We start from the raw sequence: 16,914 nt of genomic DNA, 5'->3' as shown, positions 1-16,914 counted from the left end.
AAGCCAATAATAGAAAGTACTGTTAAAGGGCTGTCAAATCTGAGGAAGCATTGATCTGGAACCTAACTTTACAAGGACTCCTAGCCTCAGCCTGGAACCAAAATTCAAGCCCTAGAAAGCCTTGAACTCTGCAAGTTCACATCTGGGTCCAATCAGACCACTCAATCCCTTTTCCATGGCGAGGCAAACTGAAAGGCATGTGGTGTGCTGGGGAGACAAACCACAGATGTTTATTGTACTCTTGTGCCCTTAGCAATTGTTTTAATGGGTTGGAGCTCCTGGGAGGCCATTTGACTTCTGTTCCTGTCTATACTGTTCTCTTGTAATGCTGACTGTGCAGAAGCCCAAAGCTGTCAACAATTTGCCTCCAATGTTATTTCAAGAAAAGGAAAGTGAAGTGACATCTGATCTGCTGAGAGAGAATGGGGAGGAGGGGTATTTTAAAATATAAACCAAGAAAAATCTGCATGGAATCAATATTAGAGTCGATGCCTTCTATCTCTCTGGAAAGCACAGCTTAGTATGAAACACAGCTTTCCTTTTTCTCTGCTGCAACAACTATACATTAAAAAGACTCATACTTACTTTGCCAAGACCACATTGTCAGTAAGTGTTTTGAAGCTCTGCAATAATGATTTTTGCACAGTATTGCATTTTAATAATTCAAATAAACTGTGGAACATTATGATCTCTACAGCTAAGTAAATACTTTATAGCAACTCCAGCCTTGGATAGCATAATTCATTTCAGTGGAACAGTCTTTTTGCAGAAAGGAGCATTTTGGAACCACTCTCTGCCTTCACAATGAGCAGCCATGGCTGCTGCTGATCTCCTCCAGTCTGAGCAGAGGGGAGAATTTATATATGTGTGTGAAGGTCATCATCATGTGAGAACTTTAGTTTTCTTTTGCTGTTTTACTACAACACCTGTGCAAGCAAGAGGATCCATCCATACCTGTCAGGCATTTAACTCCTTTACTTTATTCTTCAGTGACCCAAATACAGTTTAGAACTAGAACCTAGACAATGCCTACAAGAAGTACTTGCCTGTTCAGACAGGAATGACACCATGGCATTTCATTTTTTAAATGAAGCTACAGAAGCTTGGTTTAAACAGAGAGCATGAACTGCAGAACTTACTGGGGTGAGGTATTAGTTCTAGCCAAGAGTTTCCACAGTTCTGCTTATATCCAAGGGTCAAACTGGGCAGAGAAGGAAAGGGACAACCTTCCTTTTTGAGACAAAGCAGAAATGGTGAGAGACACTTTGTAAAGGGCACTAGTGAAGGATGAGTGGATCAGGAAGAGAAGAAAGACTCAAGGACAGTAGAGGTGGCAAAATGCTACAATTTCACAGAAGTAGAGCCCTTCCGGAATGAAAAGACTTAGACAAAAATTTTAAAGGAAATAAAGGTCAGGACTGAAAAAGGAAGTGTGATTACTCAAAGGAATTGATTTCAGGGGGAGAAGAGTTAGAGAACATGTTGCTTAGGCTAGAAAGTACACTAGGGAAGGCTGCCAAACATGAAGGTTAGCTATGTAAAAATATACTATTGGTATTGTTCATCTGGACTAACATATGGCACACAAATTCCTGGATCTCCCAAGTCACTGTGAATTTGACAGACTGCTTGAAAAGCATGAGGATTTAATTTACTGTTCACCTCAAACACAACCCTTCGTGGCCGCTGAGATTTAGATAGTAATAAAAGTGCAAAATTTCAAAAAGTGAATGAAAAGGTTTTCTCTTACTGGGGATAGAAAGCTTATTTTTCAGTTCTTACACAACTGTGACAACACGGAGACTAATTTCTCTATTTGTACTCTTAAAAGTATATTGCATAATTATACTACTAAAATTTGGCAAGGCTGGCTGATCTATTTAGAGTGGAACAGTAAAGACAAAAGACATTTTCTAATCTGCTAAATCATGTAGCCCAATGATCACTCCACTGTTCTGCATGTAGCTTTCTACAACCAATCCTCAAAAGATAACATTAGATTAGATGGAATATTATCAAAACCAGAATCACTAATATATAGCTAGAAAATGAAAGAAGTTTCTGTCTATGAAAGTGTAACAAAACTACTAAAGTGGAAATGAGTGACTGGCTAAAATAAATCTAAGATTAATAAGACTTTCAATCTATATAGGTTTTTATTTATAGCAGAGAACTAAGGAGGCTAATATTTCTCATTCAAATTTACATTAAAATGTTCTTTACTATCTGCTAGGACAAGCAGAGCCCTGGTAGGTCCAGACTCAATTCCCCTGGCCTCTGGAAAGTCAAAATAGCCATGCTTTTGACTAATGTGTTGCTATGACAAACAGCAGAGTCAAAAGAATCAAAAGAACTCTATGACAGGTAGAAAATTTGCATTTCCATTAGTGGGGCCTTTTTCCAGTGAAATCCCTCAAGGCAGTGAAGAATGTGTGTAGAAGGAAAATGCAGTGTGTTAATTTACTGCCCTGCCCCCCATGCAAAAAAACAACAACAACAACATCATTTAAAAAAAAAAAAAAAAAAAAAAAAAAAAAAAAAAAAAAAAAAACCACCTACCCCCCACACCCTGGATACTTCAATGAACTGTAAGTTAATATAAAAGTAGGAGGAAAATATTTACATTCCCGATGGTCATACAATAAAGGGATAGTAATTTATGCCTGTTTTTGCCACTGGATAGCTCAGAAAAAAAATGCCGTAGAATAGCTTGGCTGAGCCACTTTTCTCTTCTGAAAAACCTAGCCTACATGCTCAGATACTTGGAAAAAATAAGCCAAATTTTTACCATTTTTAAAAGTTTATCAAAGATATGGATACACTTTAAAGGATAGCACCTAATCTTTTTGGCTGGTGTCTTTGAGAAATTAATGAAAATATTACTGATTTTAAGGAGATTCCTATTCTTTTATGCTCTGTGAACTCTGGTTTTCATGGATGAAATTCTTACTAGAAATTGGGAAATTATCAGTGGAATTACAGATAAAACAAAATACTCTTTAATGTGAATAAAGATGTCATAAATTGGTTCTAAGTTCAATTTGGTCAGCCTTTAAAACACATCAATATTTTCACAACTAACCCTCATCATTTTAGGATGCCTATATCATCCGGCATTAGTTCTTCATTTATATCCAGATATTTATCATTGAAAGTCACTTTATCTTGAGAATGATGGAATTAAATTAATGGATTTGGCATGAAGAATGCTGAAAGAAAAAAAAAATTATTAGTTGATCTTGTTTTTCTCAGATATGTTTGAGCATTTCATGATAATATATGCATTATATAAACTAACTTGAGAGCATACAGAATGTATGTTTTCAAATCTTACTCGTTTACCAGCATATTCTTCCTGACACAGCCCATCCCAGCAAGAATAGGCTCCTTCCTCAGCATTACTTCCCCTTCTGACACCCCTTCCTTTATTCTGTGTACATGGCTGTACAGCATGCTAGCTGAGCTTATTGCAGTCCTTGCCAAAATTTACTTTAGCTTATCTACATTTGATTGTTATCATGCAATGCCAGCACTTTGCCTGGTCTTCTGCATTCAGATGTGGAAACAGGATCCCACCCTGAGTGATTCAGGGAGAATACTTTTGCATCTGTGTGCACTGCCACCAGCTTTAAAAGAACCTGCAATCTCTTTGCCATTTCAGCTAATGAAAATGCATTTCTTTCACCAAGAAGCGTTTTCAGAAACAGCTCAGATATTTACATGCTCCTTTTCATGCAAAGCTCCCATAGGTTGACTCTATTGATAATCATAGCTCAGAGAAAACAAATGCCAAGTAAAATTATAGTAATTATTGATCAAGCATACTTCTAATTTATTCCTCCTCCTGTATACAGTCATGTTGTGTTGGCACAGGCCCCTGTATGGTGCATTCCTTCAAAAACAAATCACAAAACTTCATTGCAGCCAATATGGTCATACTGGAACAAAGGTTACGAGTTAATGGGCTTCAGAAGCATAAGTCTTAATAATATCTTCTCCTGCAATTGGATTTCCGCTGTGAAGTCATCTAGGAGCCTTCAAAAAGATTTTTCCTGGAATAAATGAGTATGTTGTGTGACTATCACATCCTTCTCAAAAAATCACAACCCTACCAGAGTGACAGTGCATTTTAGGAGCTGCAATCAGTATGTCTATGATGAAGCTGTATTTTCTTCATGCTGAATCTGCCTAGATGAATTAAAGAACTGAGAGACCATGCACACTGGGTAGGGTAGCACCCTATTATCTATTTGTTCAGAAACAGGTGCAAATTGCTTTCATTATGTTTTTATAAAACACTGGGGTTTCTACAGGCTCTACTAAGTATTACTTTTTGCTCTGGGCTCTTTCTGCCTCTCTGCTTATTTATTCCTGCCTCACTGACTTTATTGATAGCAAGGTTTTTCAGCATTTCTTTCTTATTTTACTCCTCTTTTCATACAGCAATAAATATTATTCAATTCAACAAATGCATACAAATGGTTTCCATTAGAATTTTAATCTACTCTCAAAATGAAAGAAAACCTTTGTATAAATCTTTTTAAATTACCAGAACATAAATTCAGACAGGGACGTCTCCACCTAGGCTGAGCTGGGGAGTTCACAGCCTGCTGTCCTCATTCATAAATTAATTGAGGTCTCTAGCTGCTGTAAATGAACAGTGCATCCTGCAAAAGATCATATCTGTCAAGATTGCAGATTGGTTTCTATCAGAGTTTGCAAGAGTCAGAGCTCACAATACTTACATTATGTCTATGAGTATGGCTTCCCAACTGGAAAGAAATGTGTTTTGTTCTGTTGGGCCAAGATTTAGAGAAAGTAATTTTCCTCCATGCTCCAGTTATGACAAAACTACTGAAAATGTCATTTCATGATTTCTTTCATTCAGTCACCTTTTTACTGACAAATATGTATTCTTTCTGCTCCATGTGTATGCACCAACTGTGACATTTAATGGCCAAGGAAGGTTAATCACAGGTGGGTACATATCCCCCTTGGATATTGCAAGCTATACTGCATTCACTGCCACTTATCCATTATAAAGCAAGCATGGCTTTAGCTGACTCACACAACTATCTGTTTTATATTACAAATTCATACATTTTTTAAAAGACTCTGTAGGATTCAGAGCATCAGACGGCATATCCATGAATACCTCTTAGATATCTTAAATTACATTAAAGTTGTGACAGTGTGAAGAGAGTCAAAGGCAATGTGGGTAATACTGAGTCCTTGGTTTCTTTCCCTTTGACTTTGCACTGTTAATCTGCAAGCATGTGAGGGGTAAAGAAAAAAGAACATCAGTTCCCAGAGTTTGGGAAGCAGAAGTTTGTTTTACTTTTGGGTCTTTAATCACTGCCATATTTGAGAATGATGTCAGGCGCCCTTTACACATAAATACCAGCTTGTAAGAGATTGAAAATTAAAAGGAGGGTGAGACTGGCCAAAAATCCACTCCACAAGTGAGTAGAATTGGTCTATTTCCATTTACAGGTAAAGGACTAAACCCAAAATATGGCACATGCACATATGTCCTTCCTTGCTTCTGTTGGCTGTGCTGGACCTTCTCTCCTCACAGCTGAAGCTGTAAAGGAGGAACGCGCAAATCACCTGAATGTCAACTTTCACTTCTACCTCTCTAAGAGAAGAAAAATTCCTTGTTGGGGTATGCTGAGTATTGCCCAACAACTGAACATGACTATTCTCTGGAAGCAATTGAAAGCCATCATACCAGCTCTTAGAAACGATGGGGAGATTTGCTACAGCTACAAACACTGGTCACAGAGAGGTCCTGGTGATCTTGGTACACAAAAGAGTAGTGAGGAAGCCCAGAAGGACAGGCTATGGTATTTTGCTCTTTAAATACACACACCTTTTAAAGTATGCAAATTATTTACATGCTAAAAGTTAACCTGCTCATTAATCTCTGGTTAAAGGCTTCTGCCTTAGCCTAATAGTACCAACCCGTGAGAAAGGTGGCTGCCAGCCACAAGAGCTAAATACATATTGTAATTAATTATTTACTTGGCAGGCTCAGATATCACTATACTATCAAAGCAATTGGGGCAATTCACCTGTTTTATTAAATACTTAATATTTCTGACCTGTGTCACACAAGTGACATTTGGCATCCCAAAGTCATAGTGTTGTCCCTTCTTACCATGAGACCACCACACTGTCAAACTCTTCTCCAGGGAAAATACTTGCAGGTGGAAACATCAGCAGTTATTCTGGTAATCTAATTTTAAAAGAATCTAAAATAAGTGTTTTAAATGTACAACTGCTCTGCACTGGGACCAAACAGCAGGAGAGAAATTTCAGACTGGAAGTTTTATTGCAGCAAATTGCAGATGCTTGAAGATGTGGATTGCAGTGGAAACTGTGATAGCGTGTTCCATAGCAGGGACAAGTCAATATGGTGTGAAAAAAAATCTCTCCTAAGAAAACACTCATGCCAACATTTTCTGTTTTATCAGCCCATATCTGATATATACTAGCATATGGGTATGTACAACACTCCACTGAACAACAGCGGGAAAAGAAATAAAGAAAGAAGAAACCCTCAAACCTTCAAGTATCTGCTGGTTTGGAATACAAATCAAGCTAGAGATTTTTGTGCAACAATGGTTTGGTCCCCAAGGCTGTGTTGCTGTTACAAGTTTGCAGTGACACTCTCAGAATAAAATTCCTCCAAATATTTAATTTTCCTCTTTTTTTTTTTTTTTTTATTTTATTTTATTTTTTTTTTTTATTTTATTTTACCATACTTAGTCCCATAAGAGTCCCTTGTTACAGGCTTCTGAACCAAGTAGTGCCTCTCTATAACTTCAAATATTTGAGAACACCTTAGTGCCATTCAGGCATCATTCAAAGGGGTTTTGAATTGTCCCCTCATCCCTGGCTTCCTAATTAACTTTTCACCCTGTATTACCTAAAGCAGAAACTCCCTAGACAGGACCTTAGCACCTAGCAGTGCGCAGGATACCTTGCAGAACAGTCCTGTGAACTTCTTTCTTCTCCATGACATAGTCCAAACATCACACTTGTTTTTTTTATCTACGGAATCCCATTGCAAACTCATCTATTGTGTTCTGTTAGCTAACTCTTACTCTACTTAATAAACCTTTCCTATGTTTCTCCTTCACAGAGACCTTCAGTGTTTCAGATGTTTGTTTTTTTTCCCAGATGCAGTAATTTTCTTCTCTCTTTTATCAAGGTAGAGAAGAGTGGTTATGGAGTGAGATAAAACAGACTTGAGGGCAATTACCTGTGTAATTGCCTGGAGCAAGACCCAATCAGCCCAACTAACTCCTCATTCATGCTGGAAGTCTAACACAACTGAATGCAATACTTTCCTCACACTCAGCTGATGAAAGAAACTATCACACTATCACACTTCAGACACATTAGCCTCGTGTACCACTTTGGTTAGAAGTGTTTGACCTTGATTTGTCCACAACCTAAGAAAAAAGGGGGGAAAGTCAGTGAGATTTAATGACCCTCTTGCCCTCCCTGCCCCCTTTTCTTACTAAGGATTGACTGTGAATATCTTCAGTATTTACCTTCTAGTGACTAAGTTGCATCTTAAATAGACCACATCAAACTGAAATCTTGAGACAATTGATGGTGTTGCAGCATAGAAACCAAATAGCAACTGCCTGAGGTTGATGGTCCAGACAACTTCTGTAATGAAGGCTATGCCTACCAAATGGATTGACTCCATCCGCTCTAGACCTGGCATCAATCTCTTCCTACCTTTGTTTTTAGCAACAGTCTCATGGTGATTCCCATCTTAATAACTCAGAAGTTCTAATGACCACAATACAGAGGTAAGTACAGAGTTATGTACAAGGCAAGAAATTAGCTCTATATTTTTTTAAATTCAGAGGTAGCTGATGTATGTGACTACCACAACTTTTTTATTAAGTTCTTGCTTAACAGGCCTTAGAGGAGAGATGTAAGAGGAGAGCTATAGCTCACACAACTGTGTTTTTGTCCTTATAAGCATACTTTGAAAATGGCAGAGAAAGAGATTTGAGGATCTTGATTACTAAAACAAACAAAAATATTAAGGCAGGGTGCTTTATGCATGTGTCTGTATTGGGTTTGTGTGACAAGGCTTTGGTAGTGGGAGGGGGGCTACAGAGGTGGCTTCTGTGAGAAGCTGCCAACTTCCCCTATGTCCAATGGAACCAATGCCAGGCAACTCAAAGATGGACCTACCACTGGCCAATCAACAATGGTAGTAGTGCCTCTGGGATAACACAACTAAGAAGGTGAGGAAAAGACCCAAAATGGCAAATTGAAGTCACAGAGAAGAGGGAGATATGAGCAAGCAACAGCTCTGCAGACACCAAGGTCGGTGCAGAAGGAGTGGGAGGAGGTGCTGTAGGTACCAGAACTGAGATTGCCCTGTAGTCTATGGCAAAGACCGTGGTGAGACAGCTGTGTCCTTGCAGCCCACAGATATCCATGGTGTAGCAGGTATCCACCTGCAGCCTGTAGATGACTCTACATGGAGCAGGGGAATGGCCAAAGGAGGCTGTAACCCTGTGGGACGGCCATGTTGGAGCAGCTCCTGGCAGGACCGGTGCACTCACGGAGAGAGGAGCCTGTGCTGGAGCAGGTTTTCTGCCAGGCCTCATGACCCCACAGGGGGCTCACACTGGAGCCATCTGATCCTGAAATGCTGCACCCCATGGAGCAGACCCCACTGCAGCAGTTGTGGAGAACTGCAGCCCGTGAGAAGGACTCACATTGGAGAAGTTCATGGAGACTGTCTACTGTGGGAGGGAGCTCGTGCTGGAGCAGGGAGGAGTGTGAGGAGTCCTTCCTTTGAGGAAGAAGGAGTGACAGAGGCATGGTGTGATGAACTGATCACAGCCTCCAGTCCCTGTGTCCCTCCCACTGGAAGGGTGGAGGTGGAGACTTGAGAATAAAGCCTGGAAAGAAGGGAAGGGTGGGGAGAAGTTGGCTTTAAGATTTGCTTTTCTTTCTCATTATCCTACTGATTTTCCCAAGTCAAGATTGTTTTGTTCATGATGGTGACTGGTCCAGGTGGGTGATCTATCCCAGTCCTTATTTCAGCCCATGACCCTTTCATTCTGTTTTCTCTCCCCTGTCCAGCTGGGGAGTGACAGAGTGGCTTTGGTGTGCACCTGGTGTCCAGCAAGGCCAACCCACTATGGTACCCTAGGAGTATTAGAGGGATTCTTTGTCAGGAAACTGTATTTCTTTACAAGTTTCCCACTATTGCTGTCCCTCTGATAACATCATCATAATAACATCTACTTCACTGGAGCTCCCATCCAAAGGTTTCAACAGAAATAGGATTCAGGAAGGCAAATTTAATAAATTAACCTACTCCCTTGGCTGCAGGTACAGACTGGAACACCATCCCACTTCAGGAGCCTGCATTAAAATGTGCTGGCAGTAGGACAGAAAGCAAATGTTCACATCAGTGCAGGGAAATTCTACAGTTTGGAATAAAATTACAACAGGAAGAGCAATCTTTTCAATACTATACTCCTCTCATTTAAAAGAAGAAAGAAAGGTGGAATTTTAGGGCATTACTGAGGGAGCACGTAGACCCAGCTTTCCTGTGACACAGACTACACTAATCACCAATGTTCAGCTCCTAGCAAGCAATTTATTTCTCTCACAATCTAGCTTTTAAATAGAAGGTGTCTACTCCTTCTAAAGTTATTGGATTGTATTCTGAAAATAAAGTTAAATTACACAAGGAGTAGCTAGAATACTTCCAAACAAAATCAATGTGCATTATTTTATATTTTGCTTTTTCCCTCATAACTTGCATACTCACACACTGGTCTATGGAAGTTTGTGTTCAGTAAGAACACAATTTCAAAAATCTACTGCTGCCTCAAGGAAAATACTGAAATATATTTTAAGACGGAAATAGTTCTATTTATCAATCATTTTTCTTCCTCACCTCTTTGCTATTTAGAATATTTGCATGAAAACGGGATATTTATTTCCCAAGAGTTCATCAGCTGCTCCTGATATGATATAATATCCATGGATACCAATTGTATGTGATGTTGCAAGCATACAATGAAAGGATGTGGAATAAGGAAGAGGAAAAAATCAACTGCTTTATTCTTTGACTTTTGAGTAACTCCATAAGCAAAACCTAAAACTTTATCTAATCAACTCATTGCCCAGATAAATAACACACTCAGTCCTTCCTCCTTCCAAGCCCTCTTGGCAAAAATATCCCCACATATTTAAATGTGTTCCATCTTTCAAATATTATCTGCTACACAATGAGAACAAAACTCGTGGATTTAGAAGGTGACAGAGGAAAAAAGTTTTTAAATTGCATTTTTTAAGCTAAATTTTAAAACTTGCTAATTCAGGAATTTAAATGTTAGATTTCTCCATTAAGAAGTCTTGGTAAGGTATTACTTTCAGTAAAATGACTAGTAATGAAGAATTATTGTTAAAATGAAAATCTATCAGAAATAACAAAAGGAAACAGCAAGTTTTAAAATGTATTTGTTTCATCAGTAGGTACAGCTATTTGATGCCATGTGCCAGAACAACTACAGAAGATTGAGTTTCTTCACTGTCTGATGAGGATTTTGATACCTCAGTCTTTAAAAAAAAATCATTGGAAGACTATGTTATCTTTCTTTTAAAGCTGTTTCTTATAGCAGGTTTTGGGTGAACAAGCCTTCTCATTTTGTAACTATACAAAAAAAAATATTTTTCAGTTACGCTTGATCAGACTATGACCCTGGGATTTCAATTTAACTCAGACAAGAAATGTCCAGAACCAAATGATTAGGCAGATTAGGCAGAGAGAACTGTAGTCTCCATTTTTCCATGGAACCCTGATGTTGCTCACAGGCAAGACCTTGCAGTATTTTGATGTGGTGACCCATACAGATGCAGGAAGAGAGTCATAACTATAAAGCCTTCACCGTTTGCTATGATCCCTCTTTCCAAATCCCAAAGGAAGGGAGACGTTCATAGGGAAGGAAACACAAACACAATGAGATCAAGAGACTTGGCCAGAGTCAAAGGCAGAGTTGGAAGCAGAGAGGGGTCCCAGCAGAGAACACTAACCACAGAGGCACAGTCCTGGTCTGAGGGTGGTCAGAGCATGGCAGCAGGAATGTCTCAGTGTGCTTTTCCAAGGCCTCATAACATCTCACCCAGCATCTCTCAAGTCACTCCTTAGTTACATTTGCAAACAGAATCAAACTTCTCTGTCAGTGGCTAAATGTCGCTGGCCCCTCCAAGTCCCCACTAATTTTGGTTTTGTTTATCCCAGGCTCAGGCAGCATGCTGAGGGCCACCACAACAGCCTCCTTTGTGGCTTGCAGGCTCCTGCCCAGCAGCCCATGCAGTGGCTGAGAAGACAATGATGCAGTAGCAGAGGGAGAGCTTTCTCCTCTTTGCCACAGAAGGCTCACTGCAAATGCCAGGCTGGGGCAGCAGAGGGTGGCTGCTGCTCAGCCCCCGGGGCAGGCATTGCCCTGCAATTTTGTAGTCCCCTCCCAGAAACTGAAAGTCAAGTTATGCATGCCCTGCAACACATAGGGACACGGCTCCACTCTACTTTCCAGCGGTCTTAACATTATCTCTGGGTTAGAGATAAGCTTTTTTCTTTTTTTTTTTTTTAAACTCTGCTCATCTGTCAAGTCTCATTGCCTGACATCAAGGGGATCAATCTGCCTTCCTTAAACACAACTCCTGGCTCTTTTGAGAGGCTTCCCTTTTTAGATGTTGGCCTCCTAAGTTCCTCTCCACAGCCTGTCTCCCCTGCTGCATCCTTCAACAGATTTTTTCAAATCAGAAGAGACAACCCATGTAGGCTGACATGCTTTTTGCAGAACTTGCTGCTCACATCTGAATGCTACTGCCCAATCTGCAGGCATTCCTGGGCAGCACAGCACAGGAGAGCAGGGACCAGAGGTGTCGGCTACATGTGTATAGGTGTGCACGCTGGAAAGGACTCTTTTTCTGTACTCAGTAAAAAACACACGGGTGAGGAAATTCCTAAGTATTACTGCCAGAGAGTTTTAAGTACCTGGACCGAAGGAATTTTAAGTATCAGGACCAGAAGTTGTCTGTGGGAAAAGAGAAAAAGAAAAAGAGAAAACGAGAAAAAAGCCCAGCAGATGTTATCAGAATCTGCCCTCTCTCTCTTTTCGAGATTTTTTTTTAGAAAGAAAACACATTTGGGTGTGTGAACGCATGACCTGCTCTCCCTTGAATGCCAAATTTTCAGAAACATCATTCATCTTACTCAATATTCCTCCTTTGCCTGAGGTGAAGTCAGTCAGCTCTGCATGCCTGACACTGGTAGTTCTGCCTTAACCTTAAAAAGCAGTTGAAATAAAACAAAAGTGAAGCTCCAATTCCACACAGGTATTTTGACTTTATAGGGAGTCACCCATTAGAGAAAACTGTGACCTGAAACAGCCCTCCTTTGCTCTTCCCCAGTCCATTCCCAGCCCCGCTGGGGATATGTGAAAGAATACCTTAGTTACTTCAGTCTAAGCTAAAAGTGCATTTAAAATCAATCCAGGTAATGTGTAGCCCCACTTGAGGGCAGAATCTCAAATCGGAATATTTATTACTGAGCTGTAAGCTCTGTTTTCTCAGACTTTGTCAGAAAGGAGATATTTGAATGCCAATAGGGACATCAGGCTTCATTTCTTTATAAACCTTGGGTCAGGAAGGGATGTAAGTACATCATCAGCTTTAGCCCCACTGACTTAAAGGATAGTTAAGCACATTTTTTCTGTCATGAACAGGAAATATGTAGTACTATATTCATCTTAGCTGCAAGGGGAATATGCAAACTCACTTATACAAGCCACTTGCTCACAGCAAAGAGTAGGTGCAGCTTTTCTTGCACTTTATGATCAACAGGAAAGGAACTGGCCAGAAGTGAACAGGGGGATCAGCCCATTGAGATTTTTGTTCAACCCAAATGTATGAAAGGACCATTTTATCACACCACACAGCAAGAGCCATGCCAGACATTTTTCCTGGTGGAAAAGGACCTAGAGACACTGGATGACATCTGGCTGAACATGAGTCAGCAGTGCCCACAGGGGGGCAAGGTGGCCAGTGGCATCCTGGCTTGTATCAGAAATGGCATGGCCAGCAGGGCACTGGGGCAGTGATTGTCCCTCTGTGCTGGGCACTGGTGAGGCTGCATCTCAAACTCTGTCTGCAGAGATGTGCCTCTCAGTGGGATACAGTCACCCTCCTTTGCAGTCCCCAAAGTCACTGTCTGTGGGACTACCTGGAGCAGAGGCTGTAGTCCAGCTGCATCCAGCCTACACAGGAGTCTCAGTGTACTCCCACAAATCCACCACACACACGCTCCTCAGTGATCTCTCGGTGACCAGGCACACTAGAAGCACTTACAAAGCCTGTCTGATTCAGAAGAAAATGACTCCAAGTTACACAAGATGCACAGGGATTTTTGGCATACATATTCCCCGGCCACTTTGAAAACTCCTTCCCTTTAGAACATGGTTGTGACACACTCAGACTCTCCACCCTCCTTGTTACTCCATTTATTTTTCACCAAATCACAGGGAGGTTCTTTCCCCTGACCCTGTTTTCAGACAAGCTTCCTTTGGCCTTGCAGAGCCTGACAGGTACCAGACCTCTTATGCAACCACACATTTCCTTTTCTCTCTTCCTTTCATCCTCAGACTTCAACATCCCATCACGAATTTATTTTGCTGTCTGGAACTTTCTAGTCTCCCCGTCCTTCCCCTCAGGGCAAGTCTTCAAGAACCGACCAACACTGTTTTACAGTGTTTCCACACCTAATTAGCTCCTGGTTTTTCTCCTCTGGAAGGTAGATAAGCAATGTTACAGTAACAAGTAGACTCACATAGACTAAGGCATGCATGATATGGATGTTTGTTACAGTGTGATGTCTCCAGTTGTCAAAAAAAACATTTCTTCTCCATGAGATATAAAAAAAACCAACCCAACAAAACAAAAGAACACCAAAACAAACCATATCCAATATAATTAAGTACAGTTCAGTCACCCTTGAAAAAAGAGAATACGTGGAAAACAAATCCTGGCATCTGAATGTGAAGCTCTTAAGCAAAACTTGTCAGTGCTTCGAGAAATAAATATGAAAACTGTACCACAAAACACTAGATGCGTTATTAGTAGTATATTTAATAACAGGAAAAAATATTAAAGTGCCATATTGTTTACAACACAAAATTAAAATTTTAATTTTAATCAGTCCTGTTTACCCAGCAACATTCTGATTAGCAGTCAGAGTTGATTGAATAGTGGAGGAAAGAAAACCCTCTGACAACAAGATGTGCCACATAAAAGATTTCTGCACGAGTCAACAAACAGCAACAGCAGAGTTACACAGGCAGCCAAAGAATGTGCCCAGGTCTCTGGCAAACCAAGACACAACTTATGCCTCTGAAGCAGTGATTTGAATATAATTCCTTTCCTCTCCTTTGGTGCAGGGAGCCTTCCTGAACATTTGCATGGCAGAATTGAAGTACGCATTAGTTTGAAACAATGAAGGAGTAGCGAGGTACAGAACTGAGTAAGAAATCCCAGGAAACCGTAGGCAATTGCTTCTTTATTATGCATATTTTGCTGCTGGAGCACATTATACTCATTCTCCTCAGGGCAGGGGTTTTTAAGAGCACAGTAAATAATGTCAACAACTAAAAATCCAGCACATCGAGCTTGATTTTCTTTCTTTTCCCTCATATTTAGCAGAGGAAGTGCCCTGGCAGAGGCAAGATTTTCCAGCACAAATCTTGAAGTATAAAAGACAGAAGTAGCATTTCCCTACTCCTTAATTCCTCCAAAAAAAAAAAAAAAAAAAAAAAAAAAAAACAAAAACAACCACAAACACCTCACACCCAAACAGGTAGATGCATAAAACAAATGCTAGTAATTAATGTACCCTGTCACACATATCTCCATTTTAAGTGCTGCCCTTGTGCTGCACAGTTGAGAGAAGGATGGTGCCCTTCTCGTTTGTTATTTGGAGTGACAGGCACAGCCCTCCCACCACAATTATCTGGTGGTGCCTTCCAGGCAGGAGCTGCCCAAGGCACCTTCCTTAGGGATGCTTCCTCAGCAGGGAAGGGGTTCAAAGCTCAGCCGCATCAGTGTCTTTGAAGCATTCACACGACATAAATCCACTGCTCCTGAAGATGAGCAATGTTAGGAAGCAAGCTGCTGCGATTAAGCTCTTATTCAAAAAAAAAAAAAAAAAAAAAAAAGAAAAAAGAAAAAAAAAAAAAGGCTGCACTCTTCCATAGCTTGATTAACCACATGCTTCATTAAAGCTTTCACTGCTGTTTAACTGAGCTGTAAAAGCCAGGAAGGCAGTGGGGTTTTTTTGAATGAGAGAGTTCATGAATTTTTTCAATTTTTCCTTGCCCCTCCCCCCATTTCCTTCTAACCAAAGCAAAGAAAGTAAACAGGTGCATTAAGTGTAAGAGGAAAGTGGATTTAGAAGATTCATGTTGGGTTTCTTAGACAGCCAGCTCTTTTCAGTGCTTTTACACTGTACCTTTCAGTAGCTCCCAAGGCTAAGACCATGAAGTGGATGCAGACTAAGCACTTGAAACAAAATTTACCCCTTTGTTCTCAAACCAGAGAGAGTTTTACATTAGATATACCCGGATTTTAAAGGGAAGGGAGATAAATCTGCTAAAAGAAGCTATAGTGGTGCAAACTCTTCGAGCCATCACCAGTGAAGAGGAGGTGGTACTTCACACTTTCAGCTCTCTATTTTATAAATCTTTTTCTTACCTGCAACTGAGAAAAAACAGCTGCAAAAAAATGGCTTTTCAGCTGTGGTCACTTCTGTACTTCATTCTTAAGCGCTCCCACTGCAGCAGCAACCCAAACCACCCCTGTTGGGTTACTAGTGCACTGCTGCCTACTCCTTTATGAGTCTCCTGCTGCTCCACAGCCGTTTCCTGCCTCCCTAAAGCCCACCTGCTCCCCACAGCCCCAGCTGCAGCTCCTAAATTTATTCCAGGCACCAGGTGAGAATTAGCCTCAGCCCCCTGCAATTGCTGCTTCGGGGCATCCGGTGAGGCCTCTAGGCTTGTCCCACCTCACTCACTTGCTTAAAGACTGCTATGACCCAGCTTCAGAGAGAAAAGCCAAGGGTGGCAAGGCAGAAATTCCATTTATTTTGCTTGTTGTCAACAGCTTAAAATCCCTGCAAGAGTCATTTTGTTAGCTGATGAAACTACTGCAGCTTCTGCAGCTTTCAGTCTGAGCTATTGCCAGGGTTATCACAAGCTATTTGAGAAATCAGAACAACTGTACTGGTCACAGCACACTTTTTGTAATATTTGTGAAAATAATTCTAATATACAAAGCAATAAAATGTAGTCAGTGATCAAAACTTCAAAGATGCAGATTATGCTTTTACTCAGTACACCATCCTGTGAAACCACCCTTTCTTAAATGAAATTTATGTAAATAAGACTGCCAGTTCCTGGGGTTTTCTGACAAGGGAATGGTATAATATTTGTAAGGAAAATCTAGATGCTGGCAGGATTTAGATTTAGCTCTTAAGACAGCATTATATAGAACTGGATAGGATCTCAGCATTCTATTGAATGTGACTTCTAATTAATGGTACCAAAGAAACTACCAAAGTGCTCCCCAGACTCTCAGGTTGCTGTACCAGGTTCCAAGCAATCCTTCCTGAGGCCCGGCAGGCTGGGGCGTGGTTACCATGGGAATGGTGCTGGCAGCCCCAGAAGGACCTGTGCAGGATCAAAGGGCCAACAGCTCAAAGCACAGCTGGAGGAATGAGCTGATGGAAACTTGATGAAGTCCTGCACCAGGAACAGAACAACTCCCAGCTGGCTGAGTGGAGGGAAGGCAGCTTGAAACAGGATC

The sequence above is a fragment of the Zosterops lateralis genome (genome assembly GCF_965231275.1).
Source record: "Zosterops lateralis genome assembly, chromosome: 5".
Taxonomy (NCBI): Eukaryota; Metazoa; Chordata; class Aves; order Passeriformes; family Zosteropidae; genus Zosterops; species Zosterops lateralis.
This window is presented reverse-complemented; position numbering follows the sequence as displayed.